Genomic DNA, 15,431 nt, shown 5'->3' on the forward strand with positions numbered 1-15,431 from the left:
CATGTAGAATATTTTTTAGGCTAGATCGTATGTTAAATTTGCTAAACCAAGTCTTAACACATTTAAGAAGATTGAAATTACATACATCATTATTTCAGGCCACTTTGGTAGAAAACTAGCAATCAACAGAAGGAATTTTGGAAAATTCATAAATATGTGGAAATTGAACAGTATGCATCTGAACAACAAATGGATCAAATAAGAAATTAAAAGGGAAATTTTAACATATCTTGAGACAAACAGCAATGGAAACACAACATAACAAAACTTATGGAATGCAGCAAAAGATTTCTAAGAAGGAAGTTTATAGCAATAAGTGCTTACATTAAAAAAAGATATTAAATGAATAGTCTAACATTATGTCTCAAGGAAATAGAAAAAACAACAAACTAAACCTAAAATTAGCAGAAGGAAGGAAATAATAAAAACGAAAACAAAAATAAGTCAAATAGAGAACAGAAAAAACACAGAAAAAATAAAACTGAGTTAGTTTTCTGAAAAATTAAATGGGCAAATCTTCAATTAGTCTAAGAAAAAGAGAAGGAAAAATGGCAGATAGGTAACAGGAATAAGGTGCACCTCCTGCTAAGATAGACAGAACAGCATCTGGAGACTCACATTGTGAACTTTTGCTCTATGAACCACCATAGGAACATACCAGGAAAACCAAAAGAATTCACAGATCCTTTGAAAGCAGTGGCTTGCCGCTGCAAACACTCCAAGACAGTCAAAAACCTGTGAGCTCCCAAAGTGTGAGGGGGAAAAGTAGTCCTCTGAACACAAATCCCCACTGGGAAACCTGAAAATCCAGATCATGGAAGGATTTAACCTTACCTAGAGCTAAAATGGATTTACAGAGCAAAGCTAAATATAAAAGTAGAAGCAGCAGCAGGAAGAGCCCTCTAGGCACTCCTGGTCCTCAGCTCAAGCACAGGGAGGCCATACCTGGTCTTATCTCACAGAGGTCCTTGGGGAAAAGAAGGCAACCAGCAGAATTGGGGAGGGTCCACAGAGTGAAGGAAGCTCCTAGCTGAACTTCGTAATAAGTTCGACTGAATATATATATATCTCATGCCAATGGAAGGAAATTAGTCCTAATTATATATACACACACACACACACACACACACACACACACACACACCATGGAACACTACTCACCCATACAAAGGAATGAAATAATGGCATTTGTGGCAATCTAGATGTAGTTGGAGACCATTATTCTAAGTGAAGTAGCTGAGCAATGCGAAATCAAATGTTGTATGTTCTCACTTGTAAGTGAGAGTTAAGCTATGAGGACACAAAGGCATAAGAATGATAAACAAACTTTGGGAACTTGGGGTGGGGGAGGGATGGGAAGGGGATGAGGGATAAAAGACTATACACTAGATACAGAATATGTTGCTTGAGTGATGGGTGCACCAAAATCTCAGAAATTACCCACTGAAGAAATTTTCCATGCAACTAAACACCACCTTTTCCCCCAAAACTATTTAAATAAAAATAAAAATTAAAAAAGAATATACATCATGACAAAGTGGGATTTATCCCTGACATGTAAGGCTGGTTTAACATATGGAAATCAACGTGATACATCACATTTACAGAACAAAAGATACAAAAAAAAAAACACATAACTTTCTCAATTGACACTGAAAAAGCATTTGGCAAAGTCCAAAATCCTTTCTTGATAAAAATTATTTTTTTTTTCTTTTTTTTTTGGAGACAGAGTCTCACTCTGTAGCCAGGCTGAGTGCAGCGACGCAATCTCGGCTCACTACAAGCTCCACCTCCTGGGTCCACGACATTCTCCTGCCTCAGCCTCCCGAGTAGCTGGGACTACAGGGACTCGCTGCCATGCCTGGCCAATTTTTTGTATTTTTAGTAGAGATGGGGTTTCACCATGTTAGCCAGGATGGTCTCAATCTCCTGACCTCGTGATCTGCCCGCCTTGGCCTCCCAAAGTGCTAGGATTAAAGGAGTGAACCACCACACCCAGCCAATAAAAACTGTTAACAGTTTAGGTAAACGAAGAAATTTCTTCAACATAATAAAGGCCATTTATGAAAACTCTACAACTAACATTATAATCAATGAGAAAAAACTAAAAGCTTTTCCACGAAGACCTGGTACAAGGCAAGGATGTCTACTCTTGCCACTTGTGTTCAACATACTACTGGAAGTCCCAGAAAGAGCAATCACATTAGAAAAAAAAGACAAAAGGGCATTCAAATCAAAAAGAAGGAATTAAAACTATCTGTATTTGTAGATGACATGATTCTATATGTATAAAACTGCAAGGATTTCACACAAAAAAACTGCTAGAACTAGTAAGTGAATTAACTAAAGTTGCAGAATACAAAACTAACACAAAAAAATCAGCAGCATTTTAATACACAAATAATGACCTAGTTGAAAAAGAAATCAATCAAACAATCCCACTTACAATAGCAACCAAAAATTTTTTTAGAAATACATTTAACCAAGGAGGAGAAAGACCTGTACACTGAAAACTGTAAAGCACTGTTAAAAGAAATTAAAGATGACATAAATAAATGTACAGGAAAGGTATCTTGTTCTCATGGATTGGAAGAATATTGTTAAAATATTCATACTACCCAAAGCAATAAACAGATTCAAAGCAATTCCTATCAAAATCTCAATGACATTCTCCACAGAAATAGAAAAGCAATCCTAAAGTTTACATGGAAGCATAAAATGTTTGGCCAAATGGCCAAAACAATTCTGAGAAAGAAAAACAAAGTTGTAGGCATAGCACTGATTTAAAACTATATTACAAAGCTATAGTAATCAAAACAGTATCATACTGGCATAAAAAAAGACACAAAGATGAGTAGAATAGGACAGAGACCCAGAAATAAAACCAAACATATATGGTCAACTTTTTTTTTTTTTTTTTTACCAGAACACCAAGAGGATACATGGAGGATTATCTTTTCAACAAATGGTGCTGGGAAAACTGGATTTCCACATGCAAAAGAATGAAATTGGACCCTTACCTTATATCATACAAAAAAATAAACTCAAAATGGAATGCAGATTTAAATATAAGATCAGAAACTATGAAACTCCTACAAGAGAACACAGGGGAAAATCATCTGAACACTGGCCTCAGCAATGATTTTTTTATACCATACTAAAAACTCAGGCAACAATAACAAAAATAAAAATATGGAACTACAACAAACTAAAAAGCATCTGTACAAGAAAGGAAACAACAAAATGAAACAGTCTACAGATTAGGAAAAAATATTTGCAAATTCTGTATCTGATGAAAGGTTAATATCCACAATTCATAAATAACACATACAATTCAATAATAAAAAAAAATTTAAATGGGCAAAAGACCTGAATAGACATTTCTCCAAAGAAGACAAAAAAAAAAAATGGCCAACAGTTACATAAAAGGTGTTCCATATCATTAATCAAGGAAATGCAAACCAAACCACTGTGAGCTGTCACCTCACACTTGTTAGGGGGACTACTATCAAAAAGTCAAGAGATTCGTTCCAAGATGGCTGAATAGGAGCAGCTCTGGTCTGCAGCTCCCAGCACGATTGATGCAGAAGACGGGTGATTTCTGCATTTCCATCTGGGCTCTGAAGAGAGCAGTGGTTCTCCCAACATGGTGTTTGAGCTCTGAGAACGAACAGACTGCCTCCTCAAGTGGGTCCCTGACCCCCATGTAGCCTAACTGGGAGACACTTCTCAGTAGGGGCCAACAGAAACCTCACATAGGTGGGTGCCCCTCTGGGACGAAGCTTCCAGAGGAAGGATCAGGCAGCAATATCTGCTGTTCTGCAGCCTCTGCTGGTAATACCCAGGCAAAAAGGGTCTGGAGTGGACCTCCAGCAAACTCCAGCAGATCAGCAGCTGAGGGTCCTGACTGTTAGAAGGAAAACAACAAACAGAAAGGAATAGCATCATCATCAACAAAAAGGACATCTACACCAAAACCCCATCTGTAGGTCACCAACATCAAAGACCAAAGGTAGATAAAAACCACAAAGATGGGGAGAAACCACAGCAGAAAAGCAGAAAATTCTAAAAATCAGAGCGCCTCTTCTCCTCCAAAGGATTGCAGCTCCTTGCCAGCAATGGAACAAAGCTGGATGGAGAATGACTTTGGAGTTAACAGAAGTAGGCTTCAGAAGGTAGGTAATAACAGACTTCTCCAAGCTAAAGGAGCATATTCAAACCCATCACAAGGAAGCTAAAATCCTTGAAAAAAGGTTAGATGAATGGCTAACTGGAACAAACAGTGTAGACAAGAACTTAAATGACCTCATGGAGCTGAAAACTATGGCATGAGAACTTTGTGATGCATGCACAAGCTTCAATAGCTGACTCGATCAAGTGGAAGAAAGGATATCGGTGATTGAAGATCAAATTAATGAAATAAAACAAGAAAACAAGGTTAGAGAAAAAAGAGTAAAAAAAAACAAAGCCTCCAAGAAATATGGGACTATGTGAAAAGACCAAATCCACATCTGATGGGTGTACCAGAAAGTGATGGGAAGAATGGAACAAAGTTGGAAAACACTCTTCAGGATATTATCCAGGAGAACATCCCCGACCTAGCAAGGCAGGTCAACATTCAAATTCAGGAAATACAGAGAACACCACAAAGATATTCCTCCAGAAGAGCAACCCCAAGACACATAATTGTCAGAAAAACCAAGGTTGAAATGAAGGAAAAAATGTTAAGGGCAGCCAGAGAGAAAAAGTCGGGTTACCCACAAAGGGAAACCCATCAGACTAACAGTGGATCTCTCGGCAGAAACCCTACATGCCAGAAGAGAGTGGGGGCCAATATTCAACATTCTTAAAGAAAAGAATTTTCAAACCAGAATTTCATATCCAGCCAAACTAAGCTTCATAAGTGAAGGAGAAATAAAATCCTTTATAGGCAAGGAAATGCTGAGAGATTTTGTCACCACCAGGCCTGCCTTACAAGAGCTCCTGAAGGAAGCACGAAACATGGAATGAAACCACCAGTACCAGCCACTGCAAAAACATGTCAAATTATAGAGACCATCGATGCTATGAAGAAACTGCATCAATTAATGGGCAAAATAATCAGCTAACATCATAATGGCAGGATCAAATTCACACATAACAATATTAACCTTAAATATAAATGGGCTAAATGCTCCAATTAAAAGACACAGACTGGCAAATTGGATAAAGAGTCAAGTCCCATCAGTGTGCTGTATTCAGGAGACTCATCTCACATGCACAGACACACATAGGCTCAAAATAAAGGGATGGAGGAAGATCTACCAAGCAAATGGAAAGCAAAAAAGGCAGGGGTTGCAATCCTAGTCTCTGATAAAACAGACTTTAAACCAACAAAGATCAAAAGAGACAAAGAAGGCCATTACATAGTGGTAAAGGGATCAATTCAACAAGAAGAGCTAACTATCTTAAATATATATGCTCCCAATACAGGAGCACCCAGATTCATAAAGCAAGTCCTTAGAGACCTACAAAGAGACTTAGACTCCCACACAATAATAATGGGAGACTTTAACAACCTACTGTCAATATTAGACAGATCAACAAGACAGAACGTTAACTAGGATATCCAGGACTTGAACTCAGCTCTGAACCAGACCTAGTAGACATCTACAGAACTCTCTACACCAAATTAACAGAATATACATTCTTTTCAACACCACATCACACTTATTCTAAAATTGACCACATAATTGGAAGTAAAGCACTCCTCAGCAAATATAAAAGAACAGGAAACACAACAAACTGTCTCTCAGACAGCAGTGCATCAAATTAGAACTCAGAATTAAGAAACTCACTCAAAACCACACAACTACCTGGAAACTGAATAACCTGGTCCTGAATGACTACTGGGTACATAACGAAATCAAGGCAGAAATAAAGATGTTCTTTGAAACCAATGAGAACAAAGACACAATGTACCAGAATCTCTGAGACACATTTAAAGCAGTGTGTAGGGGGAAATTCATAGCACTGAATGCCCACAAGAGAAAGCAGAAAAGATCGAAAATTGACACCCTATCATCACAATGAAAAGAACTACAGAAGCAAGAGCAAACACATTCAAAAGCTAGCAGAAGGCAAGAAATAACTAAGATCAGAGCAGAACTGAAAGAGATAGAGACACAAAAAACCCTTTAAAAAGTCAATGAATCCAGGAGCTGGTCTTTTGAAAAGATCAACAAAATTAATAGACTGCTAGCAAGACTAATAAAGAAGAAAAGAGAGAAGAATCAAATAGATGCAATAAAAAATGATAAAGGGGATATCACCACCGATCCCACAGAAATACAAACTACCATCAGAGAATACTATAAACACCTCTATGTAAATAAACTAGAAAATCTAGAAGAAATGGATAAATTCCTGGACACATACACCCTCCCAAGACTCAACCAGGAAAAAGTTGAATCTCTGAATAGACCAATAACAGGCTCTGAAATTGAGGCAATAATTAATAGCCTACCAATCAAAAAAGGTCCAGGACCAGACAGATTCACAGCCAAATTCTACTAGGGGTACAAAGAGGAACATGTACCATTCCTTCTGAAACTCTTCCAATCAATAGAAAAAGAGGGAATCCTCCCTAACTCATTTTATGAGGCCAGCATCATCCTGATACCAAAGCCTGGCGGAGAAACAAAAAAAAAAAAAAAAAAAAAAAAGAATTTTAGACCTGATGAACATCGATATGAAAAACTTCAATGAAATACTGGCAAACCAAATCCAGCAGCTCATCAAAAAGCTTATCCACCACAATCAAGTCAGCTTCATCCCTGGGATGCAAGGCTCGCTCAACATACACAAATCAATAAACGTAATCCATTACATAAACAGAACCAATGACAAAAACCACATGATTATCTCAACAGATGCAGAAAAGGCCTTCGAAAAAATTCAACAGTCCTTCATGCTAAAAACTCTCAATAACCTAGGTATTGATGAAACGCATCTCAAAATAATAAGAGCTACTTATGACAAACCCACAGCCAATATCATACTGAATCGGCAAAAACTGGAAGCATTCCCTTTGAAAACTGGCAGAAGATAAGGATGTTGTTTCTCACCACTCCTATTCAACAGTGTTGGAAGTGCTGGCCAGGGCAATCAGGCAAGAGAAAGAAATAAAGGGTATTCAATTAGGAAAAGAGGAAGTCAAATTGTCCCTGTTTACAGATAACATGATTGTATATTTAGAAAACGCCATTGTCACAACCCAAAATCTCCTTAAGCTGATAAGCATCTTCAGAAAAGTCTCAGGATACAAAATTAATGTTCAAAAGTGACAAGCATTCCTATACACTGATAACAGACAAACAGAGAGCCAAATCATGAGTGAACTCCCATTCATAATTGCTACAAAGAGAGTAAGATACCTAGGAATGCAACTTACAAGGGACGTGAAAGACCTCTTGAAGGAGAACTACAAACCACTGCTCAATGAAATAAAAGAAGACACAAACAAATGGAAGAACATTCCATGCCCATGGATAGGAAGAATCAATATCATGGAAATGGCCATACTGCCCAAGGTAATTTATAGATTCAATGCCACCCACATCAAGCTACAAATGACTTTCTTCACAGAATTGGAAAAAACTACTTTAAAGTTCATATGGAACCTAAAAAGAGCCCTCATTGCCAAGACAATCCTAAGTAAAAAGAACAAAGCTAGAGGCACCATGCTACCTGACTTCAAACTATACTACAAGACTACAGTAACCAAAACAGCATGGTACTGGTACCAAAACAGAGATATAGACCAATGGAACAGAACAGAGCCCTCAGAAATAACGCCACACATCTACAACCATCTGATCTTTGACAAACCTGAGAAAAACAAGCAATGGGGAAAGGATTCCCTATTTAATAAATGGTGCTGGGAAAACTGGCTAGCCATATGTAGAAAGCTGAAACTGGATCCCTTCCTTACACCTTATACAAAAATTAATTCAAGATGGATTAAAGACTTAAATGTTAGACCTAAAACCATAAAAACCCTAGAAGAAAACCTAGGCAATACTATTCAGGACATAGGCATGGGCAAGGACTTCATGACTAAAACACCAAAAGAATGTCAACAAAAGCCAAAATAGACAAATGGGATTTAATTAAACTAAAGAGCTTCTGCACACCAAAAGAAAGTACCATTGGCGGGAACAGGCAACTTACAGAATGGGAGAAATTTTTTGCAATCTACCCATCTGACAAAGGGCTGATATCCAGAATCTACAAAGAACTCAAACAAATTTACATGCAAAAACAACCCCATCAAAAATTGAGCAAAGGATATGAACAGACACTTCTCAAAAGAAGACATCTATGCAGCCAACAGACATATGAAAAAATGCTCATCATCACCGGTCATCAGAGAAATGCAAATCAAAACCACAATGAGATACCATCTCACACTGGTTAGAATGTCGATCATTAAAAAGTAAGGAAACAACAGATGCTGGAGAGGATGTGGAGAAATAGGAACACTTTTACACTGTTGGTGGGAATGTAAATTAGTTCAACAATTGTGGAAGACAGTGTGGCGATTCCTCAAGGATCTAGAACTAGAAATACCATTTTACCCAGCAATCCCATTACTGGGTATATACACAAAGGATTATAAATCATGCTACTATAAAGACACACACACATGTATGTTTATTGCAGCACTATTCACAATACCAAAGACTTGGAACCAACGCAAATGTCCATCAATGACAGACTGGATTGAGAAAATGTGGCACATATACACCATGGAATACTATGCAGCCATAAAAAAAAGAGTTCATGTCCTTTGCAGGGACACTAATGAAGCTGGAAACCATCATTCTGAGCAAACTATCACAAGGACAGAAAACCAAACACCTCATATTCTCACTCACAGGTGGGAACTGAACAATGAGATCACTTGGACACAGAGTGGGGAACATCACACACCAGGGCCTGTCAGCGGGTGAGGGCCGGGGGGAAAGATAGCATTAGAGAAATACCTAATGTAAATGACGAGTTGATGGGTACAGCTAACCAACATGGCACATGTATACTTATGTATCAAACCTGCACGTTGTGCACATGTACCCTAGAACTTAAAGTATAATAATAAAAAAAATTTTTAAAAACTTTTTTTAAAAAGCCAAAAGATAACAAATGGTTAAAGTGCGGAGAAAAGAGAACTCTCATACTGCATTGGTAGAAATGTAGATTGTTACAGCCATTATGGAAAACAGTATGGAAATTTTTTTAAAAAAACTAAAAATAGAACTACCACATGACCAAGCATTCCTTCATTTGGTCATATACCCAACGGAAATAAAATCATCACCTTGTAATCTTGTAAATGTATCTGCACTCTCATGTTCATTGTGGCATTATTCACAATAGCCAAGAAGACCTTAGTGGTTGTGGAGAAACGGAGAAAGAGACTGTGGGGTGTGTGTTTGTGTGTGTGTGTGGTGTGATATGTGTGTGTTTGTGTGTGTGTGTGTGTGTAATGGAATATTATTCAGTCCTAAAAAACAATAAGATCTTGCCATTTGCCACAATGTGGATAAGACTGGAAGACATTATACTAAGAGAAATAAATCTGACACAGAAAGAAAAAATATTATACGATCTCACTTATATGTAGATTCTTACAAAAAAGTTAAACAGAGATGGAGAACAATAGTGGTTACAGGGAGGCAAGGAGGAAATGAGATAATAACCTATATCCTAGGTGTGTGGTAGGCTATACCATCTAGGTTTGTGAAAGTACACTCTCTGTGGGAGCTCCGAACCAAAGTCATCCTCTGTGTGAATTGCTTGATATGCCATTACTATTTAGCTTCTTTTCCTTTCCATTTCCTTTATTATCCTACTAGGGTCATAGGATAGTAACACTTTTCATGGAAATACTACCTGATAAATTACTTTCAAGTGAATTTTCCTCCATTGTTTGAGCCAACTTGAAAATACATTATACAAAAGAAAATATCTAAGTGTTTAATAAAAATTTTTCTTTAAAAAAATTCAGCTTTATTAACCATTTAGGAAATACAAACCAAAAGCTTAATGCAGTATCTATATATACATATATATATATACCAGAAAGTTAGAAATGGAAAAGATGAGACAATGCCAATTGTTGGCAAGGAAGAATGTGGAACAACTCACATGTACTTTGAAAAACTGCTTGGCATTATCCTCTGAAATTGAATGTATGTATACATATTAGTCATTAATTCTATTCCTGTGTATACATGCCTAACTACCAACCACCAACATTCAGTCACCAAAAGAAACACATGCAAATGTTCACCATCAAAAATATGTACTGTATAACTGTCATAGAAGCACCATTTGTAATAGCCACAAACCAGAAAATACCTCATTATTCATCAATAATATAATGGATACATAATTGGTAGTATATTCAAACAGAATACTATGTAACAAAAAGAATGAACAACAGCTACACACAGCAACATGGATAAATCTCATAAGCATGATGTTGAGCAAAAAGATCAAACAAAAGAGTAAATACTGTGTGTTTCTATTTTTATAATTTGATAGACACAGAGATACACCACTCAGATACTCTTAAGGAAGGATATGCTGTCTTCACTGCTGAGAAAGCTGTGAGTAGGCTACTTTCAGCTGTCAAATTCTTCAGAAAGCCCTTCAGTGGCAGAGAGCTGCCTCACTCATAGCCAATGATTGATGGAGAAAAGGGAATATACCTGGCCATTTGGGCCCAACATGGGATAACTCTGACCACACGTTAATTTCAGAGCTCCTCATGGGATGAGCTGAGGCTGAAAAGTCTGCATCACAGCTCCTCTTCCCCTTCTATTGCATAAAATGTCAAAGCTAGTCTATGGCATTAGTAGTCAAGTATAGTTATCCTTGGATTGAAGGTAGAGAGGATTACATCTAGAAAGAGGCAGGGTAGTCTGTGGCGGCGGGGGCGCAGAGGAGAGCAGGGCTTCTGCGGTGCTGGTGATGTTCTATTTATGAGATCTGTTTCACTTTGTGAAATTCCATCCAGTTGTATAATTATGGTATATGCATTTTTCTATATATATTACACTTTAACAAAATGTTCACCAACAAATGTTTATAACTCCAAAATAAATGAATTAATTAAAATTTTAAATAAAAAATACTGAATTAGAGATAGAAAAGTTAATCATTCACTCATTCGCCAACTCACTGTGTGACTAGGGCAAATCTTTTAAACTGTCTGAGCCCACAACTCCTCAACTATGAGGCTGAAAACACAGCAAACTTATCCTTGCCTAAGCATCATTTTTACATCCATTTGTTCATTTTCCAGTCTCACAACTGCTATGAGTATGGGTAATTGAGTTTTGGTATCCTCATCTTTTCAGTGGTGGAGCAATGTCTGTAAAGGTTAGGCAATTTGCTGAAAGTCACAAAGTCAATGAGCTGCAGAGTCAGGTCTAGAATGCAAGTTTTCTGGAGCTGGTGTCTTCAACATCGAAGCAAGTCAATGTGTTCAAGAGAAACACGCAGATAATATGCTAATGACAATACCATCTAAGAAGATGTAGCACAGAGAAAGATGTTTAGAAGTTAGGAAAGAGACTGATTCTAAATAATAGTTAAGAGATAATTCAGACCGCTTGGTACAAAAGCAAAACTAAAATCACCCAATGTAAGCAGCCCAGTGGAATAAAACAAAAGCCAATGGTTAAGAGAAAAACAGCCAAAATGCCTACACTAGTCATGGGACCTATAGTATCTACGATAGGAATTTTATGATTCAGTGGTCTAGCCTCTTTCAAATCGTTTTAATTACAAGATATTATCCCACCAGAGAGAGAGAGAGAAAGAGAGAGAGAGAGAGAAACAAGGAGTATCTCTTAGTAAACTAAATGTCTTTCTATTGGTCTGAGAATTCAAAGCTTCCTCCAAAGATGTGGCTCCACTACTCCATTTTTCTGGATTAAAGCCATTAAACTGGTGTTCAAATTTCCCTATCAAAACCACACAAACTCAAAAAAATCATACCTTCTCTTTTATTGGAAGAGAGGCCCGATACTAAACATAAATTTAAGAAAGAATAAATTATACACCAACTTCCATCTAACGTCTACCATTGCAATAAACTGACTTCTTCACTTTGACTTACGGGCATGTTTGATTTTCTTAGGCATCTTTAAGGGACAGATAGTTGGCTCAAATTCAACTCAGCCACGCTGCTTGCCAAAGAAGAACACTCTCTAGTGGGTCATCTCATGTTTTGATGCATATCTTCTGTTGAATACCTTATAAAGCTTACAGTCCTCAAGTCCTGGAATAATGCCCACCCCTGGCTCCACTGTCCAGTTACCCTTCACCTCTAAAAGATCCCTGCTTTGCCAATTAAATCAGTTAATTTGTAAGCCAATTAAATTATATCTGTCAGTTTTCTTAATTAAATTGGTTGTTTGGTATCTTGTAGGACCAACATAGAACAGGGTAAATGCAAAATCTTATGCCCATTGCTAGGAAGTAGCTGAAGAAATGAATCATTAAAATACATATTCTTACAAAACAGTGAGATGCTGTAAAAAAGAGGATCAAATTGTAGGTACCTGATCCTTTTTCCTCAATTTCTGGTGCTTCTGACCACTCTATAAAGGGATAATATTTAGGTATAAACAATTCCTCAAAACTGGGCATGGTGGCTCATGCCTGTAATCTCAGCATTTTGGGAGACCAAGGCGGGCAGATCCTTTGAGGTCAGGAGTTTGAAACCAGCGTGGCTGACATGATGAAACGCCATCTCTACTAAAAATACAAAAATTAGCCAGGCATGATGGCAGACACCTGCAATCCCAGCTACTTGGGAGGCTAAGGCAGGAGAATCACTTGAACTCAGGAGGCGGAAGGCAGAGGTTTCAGTGAGCCAAGATCTTGCCACTGCACTTCAGCCTGGGCTACAGAGCGAGACTCCATCTCAAAAATGATAATAATAATAAGTCCTCAAGAAACAATTAAATCAAAGTGACATGATCTCTTCTATAGTTTTTCCATATAAAAATATTAAACTGCCTCTAAATTGAACTGAGAAACATGTCAATCATAAAGCTGTAGTCATTCACCAATATTTTTAAAGGATTTATAGCAGCATGTAGTTCTCACACCCAAAAGGCACTAACATTTGTTATGAGAAACATTTTAGGATGCTCTTTGCAATAACTTTTAATGATATGCAGAGGCTAGTTGAAGTACCTGAAACTAAACATTAACTTTCATTCGAAATGTGTTTCTGTCCCATATAATTAGTCCATTTGTACAGCAAAAAAGAGAAGGTAGAAAGCAATACAAAGTTTCTCTGAATGAGATCCATATTAATATTTCAAATACACTATCACTTTAAGTCTGACATTTTCTTTCCGCTTTTTTCATATCATGGTCAAATTTTTAAAACCGTAAGAGTTTTATTTACTCATTACTACACAGTGATTACTTGTGTAATCAAATAATAAAAAGAAACTAGAAAATAAAAACAAAAACGTTTTTGACCCACAGACACCACTATATTACGATATTGTTTAATCAGAATTTTTCTCTTCTTTCCTCCCCCAACCTTTCTGCAGACTCTGCTAGCTCAACAAAACAAGTGGATAAAAAAAGCCTTTTCTGTCAAAATGTCATAATTTAGGACTCGCAGTGATTGGTGATAATATATTGCCTTGAATGTTAAAGGTGGCAGGTGACAGAGATGAAGCAAACAGTGTATTTCATACAGCTACAGAGACGTGAAGTTAGACTTTACATAATAGGGACTATAAAAAGTAATCTTGCAGGTCTGCAGTGTAAATGCTATGGTGCTTATGAAATGCACTGTAATATCCAGCAGAATAGTGACAGATGATGCAATGCACAACCCTATGCTAGGCAGCATACACTACTCCTTACTACAGTGAGATAAAGGCATGTTCCTAATACATTCATTAAATTAGTTTGATAAAGTATGGTCTACGACATTGTACCTGCTGGGGTGGTCTAGGAAGCATGGGGTGACACTGTTCATGGGGTGACTGAACTGTTATTGATCTAGGATACAGGTTTTCTCATTGCTGTGTACCTGTGTTTGTAGAAAAGTTAAAACCTTTTGTTCAATTCTGGGCATTATTTTCTCAAACTTTAACTCATTACTCTAAACTTCTCCTGCTGCAGAAGGAAGGAGAGCTTGCATGTTGGCTACTCCAATGCAATGCCAAGGTTTTCAAGGTTCTCTTCCCATGTTGCCTGCCATGGTTTTGATGTTTGTCCCTCCAAATCTCACGTTGAAATGTGATTCCCAGTGTTTGAGGTGGGGCATGGTGGGAGGTGATTTGGTCACAGGGCCGGATCCCTTATGAACAGTTTAGCACCATCCCCTTGGTTATAAGTGAGTTCTCACTCAGTTGATGCAAGATCAGGTTCTTTAAAAGAGCCTAGGACCTCCCTCTTCTCTCTCATGTCACATGGCCAGAGAAGGAGCACGAGAGAAAAGAAGGAGGTCCTAGACTCTGGGCTGGGCTCATATGCTGGAATCCCCCTTCGCCTTCCACCGTGATTGATTGAAAGCTCCCTGAAGCCTCACCAGAAGCCTAGCAGATGCTGATGCCATGCTTACTGTACAGACTGCAGAACTGTGAGCCAATTAAACCTATTTTCTTTATAAATTACCCAGCCTTAAGTATTTCTTTATAGCAACACAAGAATAGACTAATAAACTGCCAGAAGGAGAGATGCATGGATTGCCTCATCTCTGGCAAACTATTATTTGTGCAGATTCAGGCTCATGAGTGTCGTAGATTATGGGAATTCACAAGATATACCTTCTCCTTTATACACCCTGGCTGCATATGACATTGGCAAGTACCAGACATCAGACTTCTTTGTAGAGATGCTTTTCAGAAAAAATAAAAATAAAAACAACACAAAACAAAGACATGTGTGTGCTTGCACACAGCTATAAAAACACTATACTCTTATAGAATATTTGTAACAACCATTTCATGAAGAAAATTCTTTTATAATCAGAACTCTGAACTATGTCTAACTCACCACTAAGTTTCCATCTGTATTTTTTATCCACGGAGTGCTCATTTTCTATTGGTCTGGTCTCATGAACAGATGAGTCCTAACAATGTTGTGGTTTCAGGAACATAGAAGAAAGTGTATGCCTCACCCCTTCCAAAATTCCTCCAGCCAGCTGATTCCTGAAATGCACAATTAATAGTTAATGGCTTTCTTTAATGTTTATTCTCTACTAATATGTAAATTTCAAAACAAGTAACAATTAAACATTGTCAGCTTAAGATAAACAAGTTAATAAAAAAAATCTATCCTTGAGCACAGGTGAAAAAGTAGAGCATAGAAAGGCTATATATATACACACTATGTAGGGTACACTA

General features: G+C 37.5%; 1 long non-coding RNA gene across 1 annotated transcript in view; it reads right to left on the reverse strand.

The window, feature by feature from the left end:
• The window catches only part of LOC112209201 (uncharacterized), a 52,939-nt gene extending 37,709 nt beyond the window's left edge, over positions 1-15,230 (reverse strand). The window contains exon 1 of the long non-coding RNA XR_002943844.2: positions 15,082-15,230. This is a non-coding gene — a long non-coding RNA (uncharacterized LOC112209201). The remainder of the gene's footprint in view (positions 1-15,081) is intronic.
• Positions 15,231-15,431: the final 201 nt, after the last annotated feature.

Source organism: Pan troglodytes, chromosome 4 (genome assembly GCF_028858775.2).
Source record: "Pan troglodytes isolate AG18354 chromosome 4, NHGRI_mPanTro3-v2.0_pri, whole genome shotgun sequence".
Taxonomy (NCBI): Eukaryota; Metazoa; Chordata; class Mammalia; order Primates; family Hominidae; genus Pan; species Pan troglodytes.